Source organism: Mustela nigripes, chromosome 9 (genome assembly GCF_022355385.1).
Source record: "Mustela nigripes isolate SB6536 chromosome 9, MUSNIG.SB6536, whole genome shotgun sequence".
NCBI classification, from domain to species: domain Eukaryota; kingdom Metazoa; phylum Chordata; class Mammalia; order Carnivora; family Mustelidae; genus Mustela; species Mustela nigripes.
The window spans coordinates 83,984,835-84,007,482 of NC_081565.1; the positions used below are offsets into that span (position 1 = coordinate 83,984,835).

The 22,648-nt window shown below is 43.6% G+C and overlaps 1 long non-coding RNA gene across 4 annotated transcripts in view; it reads right to left on the bottom strand.

Annotated features, from left to right (window-relative positions):
* Positions 1–1,009: 1,009 nt before the first annotated feature.
* Positions 1,010–22,648, bottom strand: part of LOC132024850 (uncharacterized) — a 121,757-nt gene continuing 100,118 nt past the window's right edge. For 2 of the 4 annotated variants that reach the window (XR_009406335.1, XR_009406332.1), the window contains exons 11-20: positions 21,544–21,703; positions 20,509–20,640; positions 19,031–19,175; positions 16,660–16,872; positions 14,882–15,089; positions 13,288–13,474; positions 11,190–11,359; positions 3,940–4,079; positions 2,904–2,993; positions 1,010–1,279 (exon numbers count right to left, since the gene is read on the bottom strand). This is a non-coding gene — a long non-coding RNA (uncharacterized LOC132024850). The remainder of the gene's footprint in view (positions 1,280–2,903; positions 2,994–3,939; positions 4,080–11,189; positions 11,360–13,287; positions 13,475–14,881; positions 15,090–16,659; positions 16,873–19,030; positions 19,176–20,508; positions 20,641–21,543; positions 21,704–22,648) is intronic. The other 2 variants (XR_009406333.1, XR_009406334.1) reach the window with 2 other exon arrangements.

A 22,648-nucleotide genomic window follows, 5' to 3' on the forward strand; every position in this document is an offset into this window, starting at 1 on the left:
ATAGGAAAAATTCATAAAAGCAGAAAACATGAGCTTCATATTCCACTGACCAAAGAAAAGCACAGTTGATTTTTACTGCTCCCTGCCTCCCTTGCTTTCACGCACACATTTCTATAGACTTGTAATCAGAAGGTTCCCTTCATTTTTGCCATCTATGGCATTATCTCCGATCGCTTAAAAATTTGATGACCACAATTTTCCCTTTACTAAAAAAATAAAATTTAATTGCAAAACCTACAGAAAATACCCTGTAAAAAAGGGGAAAAAAAATCCCCAAGTTCCTACCACCCATTCTTAATTCTTGGTCTCTGTCTTGGCATTGTGCTCTTGTCTATAATTTAAATTTAGTAAAATTATTGCTTTATATTAACTTCAATTTTGCAACTTTTAAATTATTACCTATGTATTAGGAATATCTTTCCTAACTGTGTTCCACTGAATAGCACCAGAATTTATTGGAATGACTCCTAAGTTGTTTCCAAATTTTTTAAAAATATAAACAGTGCTGCACTTATGCAATTTTAAAGAATATACACTCTTTGCATGGAATTGCTGAGCCAAAAAAAAAAAAATCTCACTTTTTAAGACTTCGGCTACATATTACCAAATACCTATCTAGAAAGTAAGTGAGCAAAGCAGTGCTCATTTGCCCATAACTTCACCAATATTGGGCACTGTCATCTTAAAAAATTTTTTTCTTTATTGCTAATGAAGTTAAATATTTATGTATTTGTGGTACTTTTTTTTTTTCCTTTTGTAAACTATCCATTCAAAACCTCATTTTTCTACTGGCATAGTTCTGTCATGTGGGTATGTTATTATTTATGGAAGCATTCTCTATCAAAAAGGGAAAAGCCCAGTATAAGGAGTCCAAGCCAAAGAGCAGACAGATTACTTCATGGGTGTACAACAATGCGGCAAAATCTCACTGCCCTCCATCCCTTCTGGAAACTTCCACGTTTTCTGTGTTGGGCTACTTATAAAATATTCCAATGATACCAAGTATTACTTTAATGTAGAAATTAGCCTTTATTATAGCAATTAGGTAAACAACCAGTAGTCTGAGAACAGATGTCCATAAAGGCAAAATAGACTGAATTTCTGCTGTTAGTGTATTAAGGTGTCTTTTTGTATTTAATACGAAATACAAAGTAAGCTAGGAATCATGTCTCACCACATGCTCTCAAATGCAGGCTATTTATCCTTCTCAAACACGCACACAGGATTCTGGAGGTCTGAGGCTGAATGCCGTGTCCTCTGATGCTCAGACATACATATACTAGAGGAAACAGAAGTAGGAACGTTGAGGAATCGTGAGGTCAGAGATGCTTGTGTTAACTCCCTTGCCTTGTTCTTTGGGGATCATCTTCTGGCACCATTTAGCATGAAACTCCAAGAGATTGGGGGGGAAATTTTTAGAAATTATCCTTGGTTTTTGATCAAATGTCTCCATGGTTTTTAGGGGTGGGGGAAAATTTCACTAACACACACCTGAGATCAGTGTAGTGAAAATGTGAATGTATATATACGAGTGTAGGTATTTGGTGCTCAGGAATAAGAGGGTTTTAAACCTACTTGATCATTCCAGAAATCTTGGTGTTTTGTTTTGTTTAACACATACTCACTCTTGACCACCAGCCGAAGCATCTGGGTAAAACCAAAAGACTATTTTCATGTACTTCTCAGGGGATTCTGATGCTCAGACAGATTAGTTTTCTGGTCTCCATTTGCCGATGTGTCCCCTACTCTAATGATTATTCTGTTCTGTGTTATCTGTTGTCTCTACTGGCTCTTCAGTTAGTGTTTGCTTCAGTGTTCTGCTTTTCCTATGAGGAATCTACCAGATTATGTGCCAGATTCAGTGGGCTGCTTCTGTGTGAGGTCTCAGGACTTTTCTTACTTCTGAACAATTCAAAGCTGTTTCACGGAAAGCATTGCTCTGTTTGCACTTTTGTTTCTGAAATCCTATTTCAGAAGCTAAATTCAAACTTCTACTTTAATCCTTTCTATCTCTAAACCTGTCATTTTGATTTCATAGTTGTTTGTCTTTCTCTGCCACACTCTGGGTAATTTCCTCAGATGTATCTTCCATATCATCACTTTTCTCTTTAACTGTGCCTATCCACCCTCAAAGGTGGTCATTGCTGAATGTTATTCACAGTGTTTCATTTTGAATTGTTCTACTGGATTGTCATAACTGCCAATTCTTTTCCTGTTGTTGTTTTTTTTTTTTCCAGGAGGGCTTTTTATTTCTCCCTTTATCTCCTTCATGATTGTAAATGTACTTAGATTTATAGTTAGCTTTAGACTGTTAGGTTATCTCATATTCTTGTGGTGCTGTTCTTCCCACATGTATCTGTCGATTCTCCCGTTTTGTGGACCACTTCCTTGATTTGGTCTTGGTGAGCGTTTTTTCAGTTAGGATATAGCCTCCCTGTGGAATGCTTGGGTACTTTAAGAAGTGGCAGTAATCCTTCAGAGAAGTCTTACATTTGATTCTTCGGTGACATCTAGGAGTTTTACTGGTGAGAAATATTTATGGTCTCTACATTAATATCTTCATTTGGGGTGCCCCTGCTTGAGGAGGGTCTAAAATTTGCATGCTACACCTATGCATAGAAGAGATTTTTTAAAATTGCCATTTATTGTGGCAAATTTTCCCCACCCAGATATCTGATCAGTGAGAAATTGGCCAGTAGCTTTAGTAAGTGAACAATACTTTCCGGTCCCTTAATGGAGTGGGGGCAGGTCTTCCTTGGTTGTAGCTTTATGTGTCAATTTCAGTTCCAACTCTTTACTTTCCTTACGCCCAAGGGCCATGTGTAAAAAACCCCAGCCCATAGCTGTTAGGTTCTGTGGTCATGTCTTACAGCCTCTCTTCTGGCCTCGACCTCTGTACTTACCACATCGGTTATGAGGTTCTTCTTGGTTTTTAGCACATAAGAGATCTGTGTCTCCATTTCTTGGTCTCTCTCTCTCCTTCCCTTTCTTCCCTGCCAATATGTAAAACAGTTTCATTAGATTTCACCCAGCATGCTCCTGTGTCTGTAGCACACAGAAGTTAGGAAAGCCGTGTTTAGTACATGGAATTGGAAAGCATTTGGTTTGGAGACCACCAATGAGTGCAGTAGAGGATATAGGACTTGGAAACAGGAACCAGAGTTGGAACTATGGCTTCACCCCTTTCTGAGTAAATTGGGCTGAGTCATTTAAATCCTCTCTGAGCTTTAGTAGGAAAATAGGGATAGCACTACTGGTGATCTTCCTTCCATGGTCTTCCTTTACGCTCTAAATTCTCTCGTGTTTCAATGGTTGCCATTTCCTCCATCCTCCATTCCTACAAAAGCTGGGGAAGACTGCAAGTTTCTCATTAAATGCTTTCCTTTAAAAACAGCTAATGGTGGTGGTTGACTGAATGATCTTACTACTCTTCCTTTCACCAATGAATTTCCACATACCAATGGACTGAGAAAAACTCTGGTTAAAAAAAGGAACCCAAACTGGAAAGAAATGATGAATTCCATTTCCTAAGAAGTTTGCAAGGGGGTCAGAGAGGGGTGGACTTTGCTCCCCCTTCTCGCCACACTCTCTCTCCCTGGAGTGCAAGTGAGTGAAACCGTATATTGGTTTAGAGGTTCTGCTTGAGTAAAGGTTTAAGAGCCAATAAATCCGTCAGAGTAGATCTCAGGCTGAGCTAAGGTGAATAGCCTCACAGTAATTTTTCCAGAGCCTCAGGGTACTAGGCAGCAGAAGCAGAGAGGTCGCCGATGCCCGCTCACCCCCCTGCCCAGGAGCAGAGACATCAGCCCACCCACAGGAATAGGAGAAGCTTTTCCCAGAGAGTTGTGTTTACTGCGTGGTAAAAATCCCTTGTCAAACAACAGAGCACTCAGATTTAAAAAGTAATTAGAGAAAAAAACAGAGGCACATAAAACTCACACGTCCTCTCCGTGACTCTGGGGGTCTGCAGACCCCCGGTGATCATTGCTCTTCAGCGTGGACGGCAGCCTGATGGTTATCGCCCGAGACATTCAGTATACACATCCTTTGTTTCCGCTTTCCACTTACAGAAATGTAAGCTGTAGACAAACACCAGAGCACTAGGTTGTCCAGGGTGGCCAGGTTTCCTATGTTTTATACTTCATTTTGAACACTGAAAAATTTAGGAGATTGTAAAAATCTTAGCAGGATACATTATACAATGGAATGTACCATAGGTATTCCATATACTTGTTTGGAAAGGTGCCTCGGAGTATGAACTTGGAAGCCAGGCTGTGTGAGCGCCCGTGACTGTGTGTGGCTGTGTGACCCTGCGCAAACAGCTTCTTGACGCTGTGACTCAGTTTGCTCATACAGACAACCAGGGTCACAGGAATCCCTGAGCCATAGGGTTGTTGAGAGTGTCCAACGGAGTTCATCTGTGAAGAGCTTGTAACAATGGCAGACTCATTGTCAAGTTCTGAGCTATTATAAGGTTAAGTATACCTGTTTGGGTCTGGGCATTATACCTGGGTTTGAGGTGAGAGCGAACTTTCAGTTTTCATTTTCTACCACTTGGACTGGTTACTGTGTATACAACACTTTCATTAAGAAAAAGCATTATTCAAAAGTGCACGAGATAGGAAGACAGTTGTTCTGAAAGTCTGGCTTCTAACGGGGACTTGAAACATTCATGCTTACTGAGGGCCATATACTGAATGCATTAGGAACGGATTCCTGCGGGCAGTCCCTTATATTTAATCCCCCACATCTGTAGTACATCTTATACTCAGCAAAATATTTTTATATTCATGAGTTCATTTAATCCAACTAACTGGATTATTTATGAATTCACTTAATCCCTGGGAAGTGCATGTTCCTATGTATTATTCCAAACAGATGGGAGTTAGACAGTGAGAATGGTGGTGGTTCTAATGCTCCTCTGCTCATGGCACAGCTGGACAGGCAACAAAATTGAAGTGGGAGCAGAGAGCTCCTGGTTAACAGAAACCGATGAAAAGCCCAGTTTCCCCAGACAAAGCTCTTTCCACCAAACCATAATCACCCTGTGGATTTACAATTCCATCCTATGCATGAACACTATTAAGTCTGCGGTTTGGCAAGAAGGTGGGTTTCTAGTGGGTCAACAGGAAAGAAGGGCCTAAAAGAAAGTTCTCAAAGTTGATAAACCAAGGATAAAGATGACCAATGACCAATGACAGAACGCATCGTTGGCTTCTGGTCACAGAAGCCTCAAGTGGGATAATGCTGACAAGGTAAAACCCTAGAATAAGAAAATAAACTGCTCAAAGTGATGGAACCAACAGTGTAATTAAAAATAGTAGCTATGGGCTGTAGTAGGGGTCATTAAGACAATGAACACATTTGAAGCGATAGGCCAGATCGCCTGTTATCTACATGATCTCTGGCAAGTTGCCTTTCTCTCTGGTTTTCTCACTTCTAAAGTGCCTTTAATCCACCTAAGTTGAGCGATAAGGTCATTGCTCTTAAGGAATTTACATTCTGGCCGGCGCAATGAACAGACAATAAACACATAAAAATGTACCAGATAGTGGTAAGTGTTATCCACAGAATTAAAATAGGCTGAGGGGAAAGATGATGATTGGGTACCCAAGATTGGGGGGAGGCTGGGGAAAGATGCTCTGAGGAGGTAACATTTTGGATGAGAACACAAGGAAGACTAAGCCATATATGAATGACCAGAACTCATTCTAGGCAGAAGAGCTAGTATAAAGACTCCAGAGAGGGAATGTGCTTGGGGTTGTGAGAAACCAGCAAGAAGATGGACGGTGATTTAGACACAGAGATTTTGGAAGATTTTAAACCAATTTATGATCTGAGAAAAAGCTTACTATCATTGTTGTGGGCAAGACTGGACACAAAAATACCAGGTAAGAAGCCTGTGTAGTAGTCCAGGAGAAACAGAATGTCTTTGTCTAAGGCGAGAGTCCTAGAAATGCAAAGAAGTGGACAGATTCAAGGTGTTTGTTGGAGTAGGAGCAATACCGTGCCTATAAATGGCTTTTGTGAGTTGAGTGAAAGAGAAGAATCAAGAACTGTCAGATTTGTGGCTTGAACAACTGGTTGGATGTTGGCATCATTTTCCAAAATGGGAAGAAAGAGATAAGGGACAGTTAGTGTGTGTGCCGATGGCGTTACCTCAAAAGTTCGGTACTGGTCATGCCAAACAAGTGACACTGTTAAGCCGGAAACTAGAGTCAGGGTCCAAGGGATATAACACAGTGAGTGGTAAGAATCTGGGAGTGATGTGCACAAAACTCTGGGCTGGATGGCATTCCCTGGAAAGACTTGGTAGAGAAGAGAAGGGGGGAGTTCAGGATCCCAAAGCAGTCTTCCATCAGAGGTCAAGTTGAGTACAGGGACCAGAGAAGGAAGTAGCATCTAGGGAAGCTTCAAGAAGCAGGAAACAACCCAGTGTAAGGCCAGGAAATCAAGAGCTGGATTCCATGTAAAGGAAATCATGGATAAGGTTCAGGTATATCCACAACCATTGTGTTTCTATAGCACTTAAGGGCTTGGGAAGGAGCCCTTAACAATAAGTTTGCCAAGATGTCTAGAGAGTTCCATCAAAAGTCGATAGACAGGACTTCTCATACATAGAAAATCTGAAGCACGCTCATCAGGAAGATAAATAAACACGCAGTCTTAGCAGAGTCACTGCAACAAGGAGATTAATCTACTTCAAGATAAATGTAATAATCTTAATAAGTGGAATGGATCTAAATGCAATAATTACACGTTGTAAGGAAACAAGAATTACATGTAAGTTGGCATCAGTCCAGAAGTCGAGTTTATCCTTAGCTATCACAGAAGTATTAGAGTTTTCCACTCCATAGTTGATGTTTGGGTTTGTGGCACAGATTGAACAGTAATTCTTTTTGCTAGAACTATCTTCATTTAGGAACACTGTGATGCTGATTAAGGGTAGAAAGAGGAGAGCCCTGAGGACAGGGGTCATCAGGAACCAAACTGCTCGCCATTAACATGTCTAAGAATTTAGCCGTGGGGCCAGAAAAGGAGAAGACACAGTGGCTAAGCGACAGGGGCAGGGATATAGAGTCCACGTTGCAGAAAAAGCAGGATGGGTTTTAGGAAACCCCACATCTAACACTGAAATTCAATATAATGTCCACAAAGGAAAAAAATCTTTATCCAATTACTGGGCAGTTGGCAAGCCATGTCCAACTACACAGACCTTGCAGTCAGCATTTATGTGTTTGACTGTTAAAATCTTAAGAGAAAGCTGAGAATTACTTGACATTTGAAGAAAGCCTCCAACATAAAAGCAAGGGACCTCAAAACAAGAGAGGAAACTCAGAAGGAAAGTCTAATTAGGCTGTACTTAAGGACCTCACAGAGGTAAGTTAGTTATTCCCCAAACAAGGTCAGGAGGCTAGTAGGCTGAGATTATTATTAAGATAAGAAAGCGTTCTTAGAAATTTAAATAGGAGAGCTAAAATTACGTAAAAAATTCAGAAAAAATAGAGGAAACCAGAAGGCCAAACCAGGGGGCCCAACATCCAACCAAGAGGGTTTGGAAGAGAAAAGTCAAGGAACTTTTCTGGACCCGAAGGACAGCGGAGCACCCAGCACAATGCACAGGAGAAGACCCACCATCATTTTAAGTTCCAATAACAGAAAAAATACGGGTCACATCTAAAGGATTGAGAGTAAGAATAGCTATGAACACTGTACCCAGGGCTCTCTAGGCAGAATGCAAACTTTTTTTTTTTTTTTTTATTTAAGACCTAAAAAGTCGGAGAAGCCTTTTAAAGGATGGCTCCCCTCAAAGCTCTAAGGTAAACCAAGAAAGAAGGAATGCTACCCAGAAAATCAGGAATCCATCCAGGAGAGAGAGAAGGAAATACCCCGGATGAGTAGGACCAGTGGGTGGAGGGGTGGACAGCATGCGTGACAGGATGCACAGCAGAGAGAGCCTTCCAAAATGTTTCCAACTGACTACCTGGTGGATTTTCCGGTGTAGAAAGTTACACCAAGGGTGGTGTTTCTTGAGCTTGGGAGGGGGGCTGCAGGAGGCGCAATGGTCCCGCTACCAGTCCTGCCTGCCATGGAGGGTCTCACCAGGCTACCCTCTGTGCTGCACACTTCCCCGTGATGAAATGGATCCATAAGGTACCTACCTCACCGAGCCCCTGTGAAAATTAAGTCAGTTATTATACTTAATGGGCTGAAAACAACAACAAAAAAAACAATGCTTTTGAGTATTACGCTATTGGAGGCACTGGAAAGACTTAGCACGTATGGAGAAATCTAGGCATTTTTTTTAAAAAATGGCCAAATTCTCAGCTCTAGGGAAAAGAATAACTGGACAAGAAGGGAAACATGGTAATAGGCTCCTTGGCTCCACAGTGACCACTCCCCTGTCAGATGATACAGATGTTGCGATCGTCATGTGACGAATCAGAAGGACGGTAAATAGAGGAGACATTATCTACCATAACAGAACATGAGCAGAGGTAGCGTTCTATTTAGAATATGGAAATAAATTTTAAAATGAAGGGCTAAATATGTTTACATGGCTCCTCAAAGAACAGGATATGGTTAACTATGGCCAGTGGTGACAAATAATGAATAAAGTTTTAAAAAAATTTTAAAAGGCAGTGGAGCATCAGGTGCTTTTATAGTCATTCCAGAGCTCTGACTTCTGACAGGGGCCTCAAGGTTAGGTTCCGTGGGCCTATACACTGAGTTTGCATGGCTGGGGAACAATCCGAGAGAAAAGCTATCCTCTGTGAGCATTTCATTCCACAGTCCCGGGACATGAGTCTCCCTTACCCTGGAAAAACTTTTTTTTTTTTTTCTATCTGGAAAGGGGCCTGCTGGGGCAACTTAGCCTTAAAAAAATAATGGGGGAGAACCTTTCTTTTTGATGTCCACCACCCAGGACATGGGTTAAGTTTGGCTTGATACTACAGCCATTCCTTTAATAATAATAAATTTTGGTTAGAAATCCTATTTTCTAAAAGTCATGACAAGTATGAGATTTAAAGGCCTATGACTGACATAGGGATAAACATCCCTGTCATGTTCTGAAATTAAATAGATCAAAGGCATTGTGCCAAAGACCAGGCTGCAGAATGAGAGAGAAGGCATACAGGTTGTCCACACAAGGATGGAATTTAAAGGCGCCCTGATTTTGTCTGAGTTCCATCTGATGTTTCAAAGGTAAGGCAAGCTCTGAGTGCCCTCATTGCGGTCCCCTAAGTATCTATGCTGGCTGGTACTTTCCAATCTCAGTGACCATCTCTGGGGCTTGCTTCCATCCCCGGCTGGGCTGCGTTGTGGTACTCAGCCCCCACACTGCCTTTAAGGGCTGAGTAAAACCCCAAGATTAGCCAGCAAGAAGGAAGTCCCTTTATTAGGCCTCTTCCTGTCCAGGGGACAGGTGTGTTTGGATTTCAATGAACAAACTGAAATTTCCGCAGCTGAGCCAAAGACCGCTGTTCCAGAACCCCAGAGGGAGACCTGGGGGTCTGGTGTTTTGTACTGTATCTTGGCAACACTTCTTGGTGCTGCTGGCCCACAGCAGAGGCCCTGCTTCGTTGTGATGGGCCTTGAGGCAATCATATTTCCAGCTGTGTCAAAAAGAAGCCATGGGATAAAGGCTTGAGAACCCCTTGCTTAGGTCACAGACCTACCAAGGCACCCCCTAAAAATGAAATCCCACTCAAAATATGTGAACACACATTTTACAGCAGCCATGTGAGATGACGATTTTTTTTAAGAAGCAAAATCCAGACGGATAATTTTTTTTTTAAGACCATCTGAAGTGCTGAGTCAGTGGCCTTGGATAAATAATACCATGGATTTTGGTGCTTTCAACAATAAGCAGGAGGGCTGAGATTGGGTTTTTTAATTCCTTTAAGCCTTTCCCCATAAACCCGATGCATTACAGCCATTTTTTGTAGAAAGAATTTTCGTTTACTTTCTTCCCTTTCCATTCCTGCGCTAGTGCTATGGTAAAAAAGAAAAGGAGATTGAGTATGGGAACAAATATTTAGGACGTGGCCATCATGTGGGCAGGTTAGTATTCCCGCACAATGCCCAGCACAGAAGCAATTTTAAACATGAAGAGACTGAAGCTTAGTAGAACATATGTCTCAGATCACAAGGCTAACGAGCAGTGAAGGTGAGATTAGAATGAGGCTCTCCTGAATCTGAAATGGATGCTCTTTCTGTTAGACCACGTTCCTTCTCATAAATCCCAAACACAGAGCTTTGTTTTCTCTTCTGCAACTGCTGCTAACAAGGATGTTGCAATCCATCGATTCACGGAGGTCCTGTAAGACAGTCCCGTCATTTCCAACTGTGGGAGTGAATGCACTTGTCTCTACTTTATCAATTAAGGTTCCTGCTGCGACATGTTTCTCTATCTTGCCAAGTATTTAAAGATCTCCATTATGCATTGCTTCTCACCTTGCCCAGGGAAAGTTGGCCGGCACTGTTATCCTCACTTAATAACTCCAGTTACCCAGGGAATAGCCTGGATTAGAAACGGTGATACCCAAAGCTCACGGATAAGCACTCTGAGTCTCCTGTCTAGACTCAATGAATAATTCAGAGGTCTGTTTGGTGGAAATCCAGTTAGGAGTCTGGCAGATAGGATGGCTTCGGAGCTGTGGCATCTGGGACACTATTCCTGCCTCACTTTCCTCCTAGCTCTCTGACTGCTTCTCTTTAGAGGCAATCGTCTCATTCCCCCATCCTTTAAGAGTCGGTGTAACACGGGGTTCTGGTCCCAGCCCTCTCCTTGGTTATTCTCGTTGTTCATTAAGCCAAAAAGTAGGGGAACTCCCGTTACTTGTGCAAGTCAGCTGCCTGTTGGCATTCTGGTCCGGTTCTGGCTCTTGCCCTGTTCTGTTCTGTATTCTAGGTTCCCTTGCCCTCTAGCGTCTGGTTACTTTCAACTTTTGGGTGGAATGGTGTAAAACTGGAAGGAGAGAAAGGAAGAAAAACCAGATGCTTTTTCCATTCTGTCTGCGCCACTTTCCTATGGAGCTTCGGGTCCTGGACCCCAACCGGTGACCTCCCCGGCAGCCCCGTCCGTGTGGTTCTAGCTCCTGCCAGACGGTGCCCCCCCTCCGTCCACGGTCCCTCCAGCCCCAGGGGTGACGACAGCCTCCAGGTGTCAGTGATCTGTGGGTTACCTCATTGCTCCCTGCTTGGCTTTCCAGCTTTCCTGGTCGCTTCTGTACTAAATCCCATCTGCTGGCCAGAGGTAGAGGACTGTGTTCCTGGCTTTATCTTCTGGAACAAACCTGACATGTTGGCAGGAAAGGCCTTTGTCATAAAAGATACCAGAGAGATCAAAGAATTTCTGAAAGTACAAAAGGAGGAGAGGTTCTGAGAATATAAGGGAAAGGGCAGTGCTCAGAAACATCCCAGGGAACTGCTCAGTGAAGCCGTGCTCTACGCATGGCGGGGGGGGGGGGGGGCCGTGGCGGGGAGGGAGGCACCACGTGTGCCACCAATGCTGGATGCTAAAAACTTCCACTCACTACTACTGTCTGTCCCCAGAATCCAGTCTGGGCATTTCCTCCTTCATGAAACGGGCTTCCCATTTAAGGGAGCAGATTGGATGTGTCTAATTAGCACAGGTCACGTCCCCACTGGTGGCTCCAAGTGTACATGACCTTTTCGGTTCCCATCAGGAGCGATGGGCACTTTACAGGCAGCAGGATCATTCAAATATAAGATAAGGATTTGGATGCTCCGTGCACATTTCAGTCTGGATAGCCATTTAGGCAATGATCCCAATGGAAGTGGTTTATTTGGGAAAAGGTGGGGGGGGGCCCTGCAATCACTGGTAAGGAAGTGGGGCAAGTAAGAGAAGGCAAGTCAGCCATTGTAGGGTAAATTATCAATCGAGTTTTCTTCATGGGGTAACTAGAACTCATTCCTCAGAGGGCAGAGGATGACGAGCCACGGCGGGGGCGGTGGGGGAGGACTTAGTTCCCCCGCACTCGGCAGCTCCCTCCCTCTGGTGTGGCCTGAGTGGCCCGTGCTAGCCAGAGAAGACCAGCAGGCAGGTAAGTGCAGGGTTTGGCTGTTGGAAGTTGGACAAGCGGGAGATGGACAGGTAAGGGAGAGAGGATAAGGCAGGGAGCGAGCTGCACCTGCTCTAGGGCATAGGGCCAGTAGCAAAGGTCCACTAGGAACTGCTAAGCCGTGAATGTGCACTAGTGAACTAGAGAGAAGTGTTCCTGGCCTCCGTTAGCAGGTGGTGTTGAGACACGTGAACAGGCACGTGGGGTGAGGGCAGCCCAGCGAGCCAGGCCTCGACTACCGGCCTCTGCGACCCAGGAGGATGGGGACAGCCCCCCCTACTCATTTTTTAATCCCCACTGCTGAGGATGGTCACTATTCAAGGTATGTTTTCTGACCCAATAGCGAACTGTTGGGCACAGCTTTGGGATGTTATGTTCATGTCTATTTCCTCATTATAACCCAAGGCAGGTGTGTCCCCATTTTGCAGGGAAGAAAGTGTAGGCGCTCATAACGACTCCTGTCTCAGCCTTGAAGGATTTTCTCCTAAAGGTTCACCTACCCAGGGCACCCCATTGCCAAGCCTGGGCTCTCCCTCGGGCAACTCTTCCTTGTCCATTCTCCTGAGCAGCATTCATTAGGAGTCGGAGCGAAGTCTGTTTAGTGCTGGATGCCCAGCACTGAGGCTGCTGCTGACACGTTCCAAATGTGTAAACCTCATTGACACTGATTATTTTCTGCATGGCTTGAGTCAGTGACTAAGGCTTAGAGCCGTGGAGTGACCAGACAGGTCCCGAATCTAAAAGCTGGTAATACCGAGGCTTGAACTGCGGTCTGACCCCCTAGTATCTATCTCTCGTGCTTTGCTGAGCCTTCCACAACTTACCTGTCTGTGGCAACTAGAAGATTTAAGTTGGCTGGAAGACTGCTATTTTAAGGTCCAAATCATTGGGCAGGAAATGTTTAAGAGCTTGCCATAAGCATCACCATGGGGGATGACTGAGCCCAACAGGACTCTTAAAGCAAGGAGAATGTTCTTAGAGGACTAGGCCCCATTCTCAAAGCCTGGGCTGAACGGGAAAACCTTTCCCATTCCCTGTGGATGGACATTGTAAGTTTTGGAACTTATTCTCTAGGTAGAAGTAAAATTGTTCGCTCCAGCACCAGTAACCAATTTACCTTATTATCTTACTAAACCAAAATAATTTTAAAATGTTAGAAATGAAGTCTTTGAAGGAACATGAAAGATCTATCCAGTACCTTAAGACGCGGTGGGAGAGTCCTGTCAAACTTCCAGCTGTCGGTCATTCCCAGAGCCGCGTTCAAAACAAAGAGGAAGGGGGGACACGTCTTCTGTCTTAGCTGTCATGTTCTTATTCTCCCGTTTTTGCAACATCATTAAGGGTTCTCCATCCGTCGGGCGCGCCCTCTCCCTGTTTCCGTAATTCTAAAATGGCCCAGAAACCGCACAGAACTAGTAACTAGTAGCAGGGGAAGGAGTGGGAGGTGAGAGTTAGAACGGACGGGAAATGCTACGGGAGAGGTTTTCAGATATTACGATGTACACATCCTGATTTTAGCGTGCGAAGGTGTGGCCCCCAAGAAAGTCCTAGAGTTGAAAAGAACATGCCAATGAGATATGAAATCTTCAAGTGATACTAATGAAAAGCCTATATACATTGTGTCCCAATGAGATTATCAGGCGTAAATATAATCGCGAACAACAAAAAGAGGCTTCACACAAATTACAACTCAGAGTCGGTAAGTACATGTTTACATTCCTTAGAAGCATGGGAAAGTATTTGGATTGGTTTCTGAAAATCTACTAAATTGAAAAACTAGTCACCAATAAAGATGACATGTATCATCGGGTGCTTTGCTTTGATAATGTGCACTTCCTCGGTAAACACTGAACTAGGATCTAATTTCTACTTTATCTCTTTTTCTTCTGAAAAAAAAAAACAAAAACAAAAACAAAAAAAAACAGAATATGCCTGTGCCCCACAGCTTTTAAATGGACATCCAAACAACTAACCAGATGAATAGTTAATCAGTCATTCCTTGGGCTGGATCACTCATTCAGAAGCTCCGAGGTGAACACTGGGTTGTATTTCACCCGGTTCTCACCAGTTCATACTGCCTCAGTTCACCAACGGGGTTCCAATGGCATCCAGAAGCAAAACCCCCTTGTCAAAGATAGCCCAGCGAGAATCAAGTGCAAGACAAATTAAGAGAGGGTATGAAAGAGGGTGCCTGGGTGGCTCAGTGGGTTAAAGCCTCTGCTTTCGGCTCAGGTCAAGATCCCAGGGTCCTGGGATCAAGCCCCGCATCGGGCTCTCTGCTCAGGGGGAGCCTGCTTCGCCCTCTCTCTTTGCCTGCCTCTCTGCCTAATTGTGATTTCTGTCAAATAAATAAAATCTTAAAAAAAAAAAAAGAGGGTATAAAAGAGAAAATATGTGGCTGATACTGTGGTCCCATCTTCTGAGCCCTAATCAGTCTCAGAGCCAGATGCAACCTCAGAATCTATCTTAACGCATTTCTCCAAAAAGCCACTCCAGACAATAGGAGACAGAACATAAGATAGAGTTCTTTGCCTCCATCGCCGAGGACTGAATATTTCAAGCCACCAATACCTCCCATGGATATTGGATCTGATCCTGGTTACACCAATCTATTCCCATCCGTGAGTGTGCCAACAGCTAAGGCATTTGTGCCTTTCTTATGTTCCTTCTACCTGGAGATATCTTTTATCTACTCTTCTACTGGTGGAAACCTTTTTAAAAAGATTTCATTTATTTACATGTGAGTGAGCAAGTCCAAGTCAGGGGAGCGGCAGAGGGAGAAGCAGACTTACCGCTGAGCAGGGATCCTGGCGCGGGGCTGAATCCCAGGACCCCAGGATCATGACCTGAGCCGAGGCAGATGCCCAACCAACCGAGTCACCCAGGCGCCCTGGAAACCTTATTTATTCTTTGTGGCTCTATCCAGTAATTGCCACTTTAGTTTGTAATTGTTTATTTCATGAGTTCCAGCTGGAGGGGCCTGGGAAATCTAAAAAAAATCTAGAAAGTAATGACAATCATTACCAGCATTACACTGAATATTTAAATATAAAAAAAAAAATTCAGCCCAAACACAAAGCTCAAGGGGGAAAGGATGAGATTTATGAACTAGAATGCCTTTCCCCATCTCTTTTTCAAAGCTGTAGCTTCTACTACAAAGTGAGTCAATATATAAAATTGCAGTGTATTCCTGAGTTTCTACTGTAAAATATTTACCAAGGATAGAAATGGAATCGTAACACTGTTTTGCCCCGAGCCACAGGAACCTCTATTCAAGGCAAACTTCACAAAAATTTCAGGAGTTAGCAAATGTTCTAGGTTAATCGTTCCCAAGGCTGGGCTGATTCCCAGGATCCGAAGGGGAACCCCTAAAGAGTCTATATTCCTTGGGCTCCTGTTGGCCTGCATCTTTGGGAAGCAGAAGTGAGCCCCAAGAATGAGCTGTATAAAAGCTGTCGAAGTGAAGAACCACCAGACAGACTGTCTGAGCTCAGGATTATCAGCAAATATTCCTTACAAGGATATGTCAAGGAACAGAAATATCTGGAGACACAATATTTGAATTCCACTGAAGCAGGGACAATATTGGCAGTCAGTTTACTCATTTTGCTCTTTTGGCACCACCATTATGGGAGGAAAAGGACTGCTCAAAATTTTAACAAATTTCTGAGAACCAAAATATTGTCTTAAATGTCCCACAGTTGTCTTCAGCCTGAACAAGAAGGTATTTGGGGACAGAACTTTGTTCAAATTCAGTTTGATTTATCCAGCCATGGAGAGTCAATTGCCGAAAGAGCTTGGCTTTTGAGACTTCTGCTACACAGTGACCTCATCTTCTGAAATAAGGCAAGAACTTGGATATGTTCAAAGAAGTACAAACTTCCAGCGATATCATCTCTACAAATGAGAATCCCTGAACATCTAATTTACAACTGGTTTGGGTAGACCAATTCATACCATAAAGAAAGACTCAAATCTAGTAGACTGCCTTAATTGGGTATTTTCTGACAGTTCTCTAAGTGCTACTCTATAGGTAATCCATGCATCTTTGGTATTTTTCTGTTGCTATGTTCTATTTATGCATGCTCCAGTGGGAACCAAGGGACATTGTGGATACAAATGAATGAACAGACTCAAACCCTAATAAGTTTAGGAGGAAAGCACTGGACTTCTGAGCACCATCTTAAGTTCACCATGGCCTGGCAGATCCTGTGGCCAGCATGAAATAAGGACACCTAGATGCATTAAGAGGAATAGCTAAGATTTCTTTGAAAAACATTCATTTTCATGAATCTCCTTTCTGTGCTCTTAGTTTGCATTTGAGAAGTAAGCTTAGAGACAAAAATACAGACTCGGAGTCCAACCCAACAAAGGTAAAGTCCCACCATCTCTGTAAGGAGTTCATCTGCTTTGCAGTTAAGACAAATCTGACAGTTGACATGGAAATTAATTTAAAAACCATGGCCACGCTAGGCATGGGGAACACAATGCTAACATCTGCTGGGTTTCCCACGTAAGAATTTACATCTTTTACAAAGCATTCCTTTTGGTGTTAAGGTGCAGTACTCACATTCCACTGGGCAATGGAGACCGTCTGCCTAACTTCCATGTTTTCTCTGCAGCTGGGGGTGCTGATGACATCGAAAAGGAGAGAAGTTCTTGGAGCAGGTTGTCTTTTCCGAAAATGGCCCCCTCAGTATCCCAGTTCCACGCACTCTTGCCAACCAAGAGAGGTAGAGTCTCATTTTCTGTTTCTTGGCCTGGGTGATGCTTTGTGACCACCCTAAGAGAATGTGGAGAGAAGATGTTGTGGGACTTCTAAGGTTAGGGCATAAAAGTTGATAGAGCTTGGACCTGGGACACTCACCTTCGGGAGACAAGCCGCCACCTGGAGGGGCCACAGGGAGGTACTGCAGCCACAGCCCCACGGCAGCCCCCGCCCACACCCAGCATCCACTGTCTTCTACCTCTTCAGTCCACCTGAAGCCAGGTACACTGGCTTCAGTAGAAGGGACACAATGTTCGCCCCCCATGCTCCACCCAAACTGCAAACCTGTGAGCGAAATAAACACAATCACCGGCTTAAGCTAGTGTGGGGGTGGTTTTCTTCCGACAGCAAGGGGGATACTTATCTTCTGCCAATAGTTTTCAGTCGCTTCTCACCAGGAAAACAACTGAACAGTCATTGATTCACAAATCGGGGATACAGGGCTGTCTCCTAACAACTGGCTCGCATCCCCTCGCCATTTGGTCCCTCTTGGGCCCAGATCATGGGAAAGCGATGCTTGTTGCACTTGGACACTATAAATTCTTTCTTTAAAACTTACGAAATGCATCCTAATGAAAACTGCATCTTACAGATTTTCAGTAAAAAGGAAAGAGGAATGCCCTATCTCTTTCTGAGGTGACTGTAACCAAACCCAGTGTGCATTCAGACCCTTCTCCACACACACCCCTGAGTACATCTTAGACTTCCCCTGTAGGTCATGAGTTGTTACAGCAAGCCCAGCGACACTAATTAGGATCAAGATAGGACTGTAATGATGGCTGCCGGTTTCTATGTGCAGGCAATGAGGAACACGGGTAGCTTGAAACCGGCTATGGTGGGAGTATTGACACTCTGAATTTTTATATTTACACTAGCAAAAATGAAAAATCAGAGCTTCTGTTTGGGGGAAAACCAGTTCTTAAATTTACCATCAGGGCTCATATTTCTCTTTGCTTATGAGTACCTCGCCAGCACCTAGGCCAGTGTCCAGAATGCAGCCGGCTCTCAGTAAATGTTTGCTGGTTGAATGAACGAGTGCTCTAATCACAGGCTCAGACCATATCCCAGCTGATGTGCTTCTAAAACGAATGTGACCCACCAGTTTCACACACGAGGATGCTTCTGAAAGCCTACTTCTAATTATTCTTTGTTTTCAGGCATTTCCTTATTTGGATAATTACTCTCTCTGTGGGTGACCAGAGCCAGGGACACAGCTGAAGTGTGCAATTCACAGCGAGGCACAGTTCCCCAACAGTCAACCTATTATGGCGAAAATTAATTCTAAACCTCAGCAACCAAAAAGTGCCATCCTTCTCATCTCTGTTACCAGCTTCTGTCATACTCAGATTTTTTTTTCAGCAGTGACCTAGTCAAGAAAAAAAAAAAGAACATACAGAGATGTGCACATGGACTGTGGGTATGTGTGCATGTGCGTGTGGCATAGGTAGATCTTTTGGGAGAAATCTACATATATAATAAATATCTTCCTTAAATAGAAATGGTGGGAGGGCTGGTGGGAGATGGGGAAGAAAGTGTGAATAATGAAGTATAAAAAGGAGAGCAATCCAGGCCTTATCTGTCGGAGGATGGAGATCAGATCTGTAACATGGTTGCCTCCAAAATTAACTACTCAGATACATAGAAGCAACACACGCACTTTCAGCCTAAAAGACCCAAGGCAGTGTGGTAATGATCACCCCAAACAGCAAGACTACGGACATTATTTAACCATCATAACCTGCTCCAGGTTTCGGGTCACGGACAATAATTATGATTTGAAGAATGATAAATGTCTACATGGCACTTCCCCAAACTCCATCTCTGTTTAAAAGGCACATGCTTTCCAAAGCAGATTTATCTTTTCAATTAACCTTCTTGTGGGTTCCAAGAAGATCTTTGGGGGCAGGCTGGATATGAAGAGATGAAGGACAGTGGTATTGGTATTGATTTGCTCACCAATCAAAGGCTGATCCCTTCCAATGTTGGGCTAACAAATGGGTATCTACTTGAATTCTTTCTTCTTTCCTTTTTTTTTTTTTTTTTCTTTTGAGATTCCAGGAAATGATAGGAATCTTAGCTCTGTTCTTACGGAAAAAAAAAAAAAAAAAACAAAAAAAAACCTCATTAAGGTATTAGAAATACTGGTGTGGCTTTGGTGGAAGTCATACATTACCTCTGGAAAATGGATATTCTCTGATTGCTTTTGAGACTTATCAGTAATTTTCACCACTAAAAATGCAGCCGTCATTCTGGTAGAATTTCCAAAAGCCAAGGCTCTGTAGAAATCCACGGAAGTCAGGAAAAGCTTTGTTTCCCCCCTGTAGAAATCCAAAAGGATGAATCTAAGGAGATGTCTAAGAAAATGTCTAGCATTACAAAGCCTTTTCACATCAGCAAAATAAATTAACTTGCCAAGAAATCTTAAATAAAAGAGTAGAAAAATCAAAGCAGGGCACAATGTGGAAGTCCAATGATGAGTCAGTATTAGAAAACCTCTTAGTAGAATTCACTAAATTAGAAGTCAAAAGAGAAAATCAACTTTTTCCTCCTCCTCGTTCTGGCCCCTTCTCCCATCCCTTCCCGGAAGCCATTATTAGCTGGATCCCAAAGGAAGTGGGAATGTGTTGGAACTTGAGTGGCATGAACATGCCTCGCATGGGGAGAGGGCAGTGGAGGTGGACCAAGGACTGGTTTCACCCGAGGGTTCGATCACACGGGTAATGGTCTTCAAGATAATCAGAGAGCGGGTTTTTTACTCCTAGGAAGGGAGTTAAGAATGTGGAAAAGGGAAAGCATTAGAATAACCTGCAGCCAACCTGGAGTAAAGTGTCACTGTAGACTCCGGGTTTTCCACAGATGGATGGGTGCGCGGACAAATACGAGAATCACATGGACCATAATTGTACACAAAAGCGTACACACGTTTCTCTAGCTCAGTCCACTAAAGGGCTCGGAAGCACTGATCCCCAAGAGTATCAACATGCCAGGACCATGGGGGGACTCTGGCCAGAGTGGAGAATCAACAGCCACATCGGAGATGGGCCCATTTTATTCTCTGATATTCAGACCAAGCTTGGAATGCTGTGCGCGGTTAGGAGAGGCACACTAAAAGCAAAGATTCCTGGGGTAGTCCAGAGCGTGCCATCATGAACAGTTAAAGGAGATGAGGAGATTTACTCTACGGAAAGAATGAAGGGCGATACGAAAGTGCTCTTCAGAGTTCCACCTGGCTGTCAAGAGAGAGAGATCAGGTTCCGTATCTCAGGGTTCCCAAAAATAGAATGAGGACCAATGCACAGAGATTTCCTAGAGAGCAACTAGGGACAAGAAAAACTGTTCCAACAATTAGACTCACTCCACAGAGGAGGAGGACGCGAAGCACAAAGAAGGCTCTAGGTCTTTCCTCCGACGCTTCCAAGGACTCCCCCACGGCTGTGGCACTGCAAATTCCAGCCATGGTAAAGAACTGCACTGAACGGACCCTGTAGACCTTGCAACTCAACGCGAGGTCCATGGACCAGCGGCACTGACATCACCCGGAAGCTGGATAAAAATACAGATTGTTGCTCCCACCCCCTAGACTTAAGGGATTAGAACTGGCATCTTCAGAAGATCCCTGCATGAGTCACATGCAGAGAGTGGGAAGCAAACCTGGAAGATGTCTTCTCACTCTCCAGCTTCTCCATCCACTTGGGTTTGCACCGTCTCCTTTTGCCAGTCTTCTTTCACCTTGCATGACCTACTAAATATCCTTTTAATCATTCGTTACTGACGGCAGAAGACCTGAGGGTGATTTGGGATAGAATGGCTATAATGAGCTTCCAAGTTAACATCATCAGATAAATGATTATGCCGTTGGCCCTTGAACAACACCGAGGTGGAGGGCACCAATTCTCAACAGTCAAAAATTCACATACAACTTCCGACTCCCCCAAACTTCACTGATAGCCTGCTGACTGGAATCCTGACTGATCATAGAGTCAACGCTGATTTTATATGTTATATGTTTTATATTAAAAGCAAATACATTTACAGTGCTGTCCTGTCTGAAAAAGAACTGCATATAAGTGGGCTAGTGCAGTCCAAACCTGTGTTGTTCAAAGGTCAACTGTATTCCTTATTGGTGAGAATTTAGGGGTGGGAAATAGTCCCACTGGAGGTCAGTGATCAACGGGGGTGAACGCAGTCACGTATACTCTCCTCGGACCCAATGAATGAGAAATATCAAAAGCTCTCACCTTCCTCTAGGACTCTCATTCATTAGGTCTACACTCTAGGGAGCAATTTCAGACTATACCCCCTCTCTAGGACTATGTGCAGAAGGGAAAATGGCATCCCGCCTTCCCCGCAGCATATGTACATGCATTAGTCCGATCTTCCAGGGTGGTCTTATTCTTGTAGAGACATAAACTTCCAGCTGGTTACAGCTGATAGCCCAAAACTTCAAACAAAGAGTGGAGACCTAACCATCACTCCCATATAAGACCAGGGCATTTAATGACAACCGGATGTTAAGTGGCAGGACACCAGGCCTCACCTCTCAGGCAGCTTCACCATCGTCCAGTCCCCAACTCTTAATGCCTTAGGCTGGGGAATGACCGGCTGCCTTCCAGGGCTCCTCCCCAACACCACACTTTTCCTTGCTTTCCTGCCTCAATCCAGAATATCCTCAAGATGTGTCCTTACCTGGATGACCTCTGCTCCACCGCTGAGACTCCGCTCGGGCGCATCCGCTCCTCCAGGCAGCATTCCTGCACCCCAGACTGGATGACATGCTGCCCTGCTGGTCCCCACAGCACCATGCATCAACAGAGACCACTCCTGCATCACCGGAGACCACTGCTGTCTAATAGAAATAGAACAGGAGCCACATAAATTTACATTTTCGAGTGGTGCAGTTTTTAAAAATTAAAGGGAACAGGTGAATATATATATTTTGGGGGGGGGTAAGGAAAGTAAGGAAGAAGCTGAATGGTAACTATTTCTAGGTGGCATGACACTTTACACAGAAAACCCTAAAGATGCCACTAAGAAACTACTAAAATAACTCTATAAAGTTGTAGGATACAAATACCTAGAAATCAGTTGCATTTCTGTACATTAATAAGGAAGTAGCAGAGTGAAATTAAGAAAACAATCCCATTTACAATTGCAACACCAAGATAGAATACCTAGGAATAAATTTAACCAAGGAGATGAAAGACCTATACTCTGAAAGTTATAAAACACTGATGACAAAATGTAGGATGACACAAACAAGTGGCTATTCCATGCTCATGGATGGGAAGAACCAATATTCCCTTCTGCACATAGTCCTAGGGAGCAGATAGCAGCCTACAATTGCTCACTACCACACAGACCTAATGAATGAGAATCCTAGAGGAAGGTGAGAGCTTTTGATATGTTCTCATTCATTGGGTCCAAGGAGAGTATATACGACGGCATTCGCACGTTTAGCTATTAGGGACCTCCAATGGGTTTGGGTAGTCCATACTTCCCAAAATAATTTACAGATTCAGGGAAATCCCTAACAAAATACCAATAGCATTTTTCACACAACTAGAGCAAATAATACTAAGATTTGTATGGAACAAAAAAGACCCAAATAGCCAGGAGAGTATATACGACGGCATTCGCACATTTAGCTATTAGGGACCTCCAATGGGTTTGGGTAGTCCATACTTCCCAAAATAATTTACAGATTCAGGGAAATCCCTAACAAAATACCAATAGCATTTTTCACACAACTAGAGCAAATAATACTAAGATTTGTATGGAACAAAAAAGACCC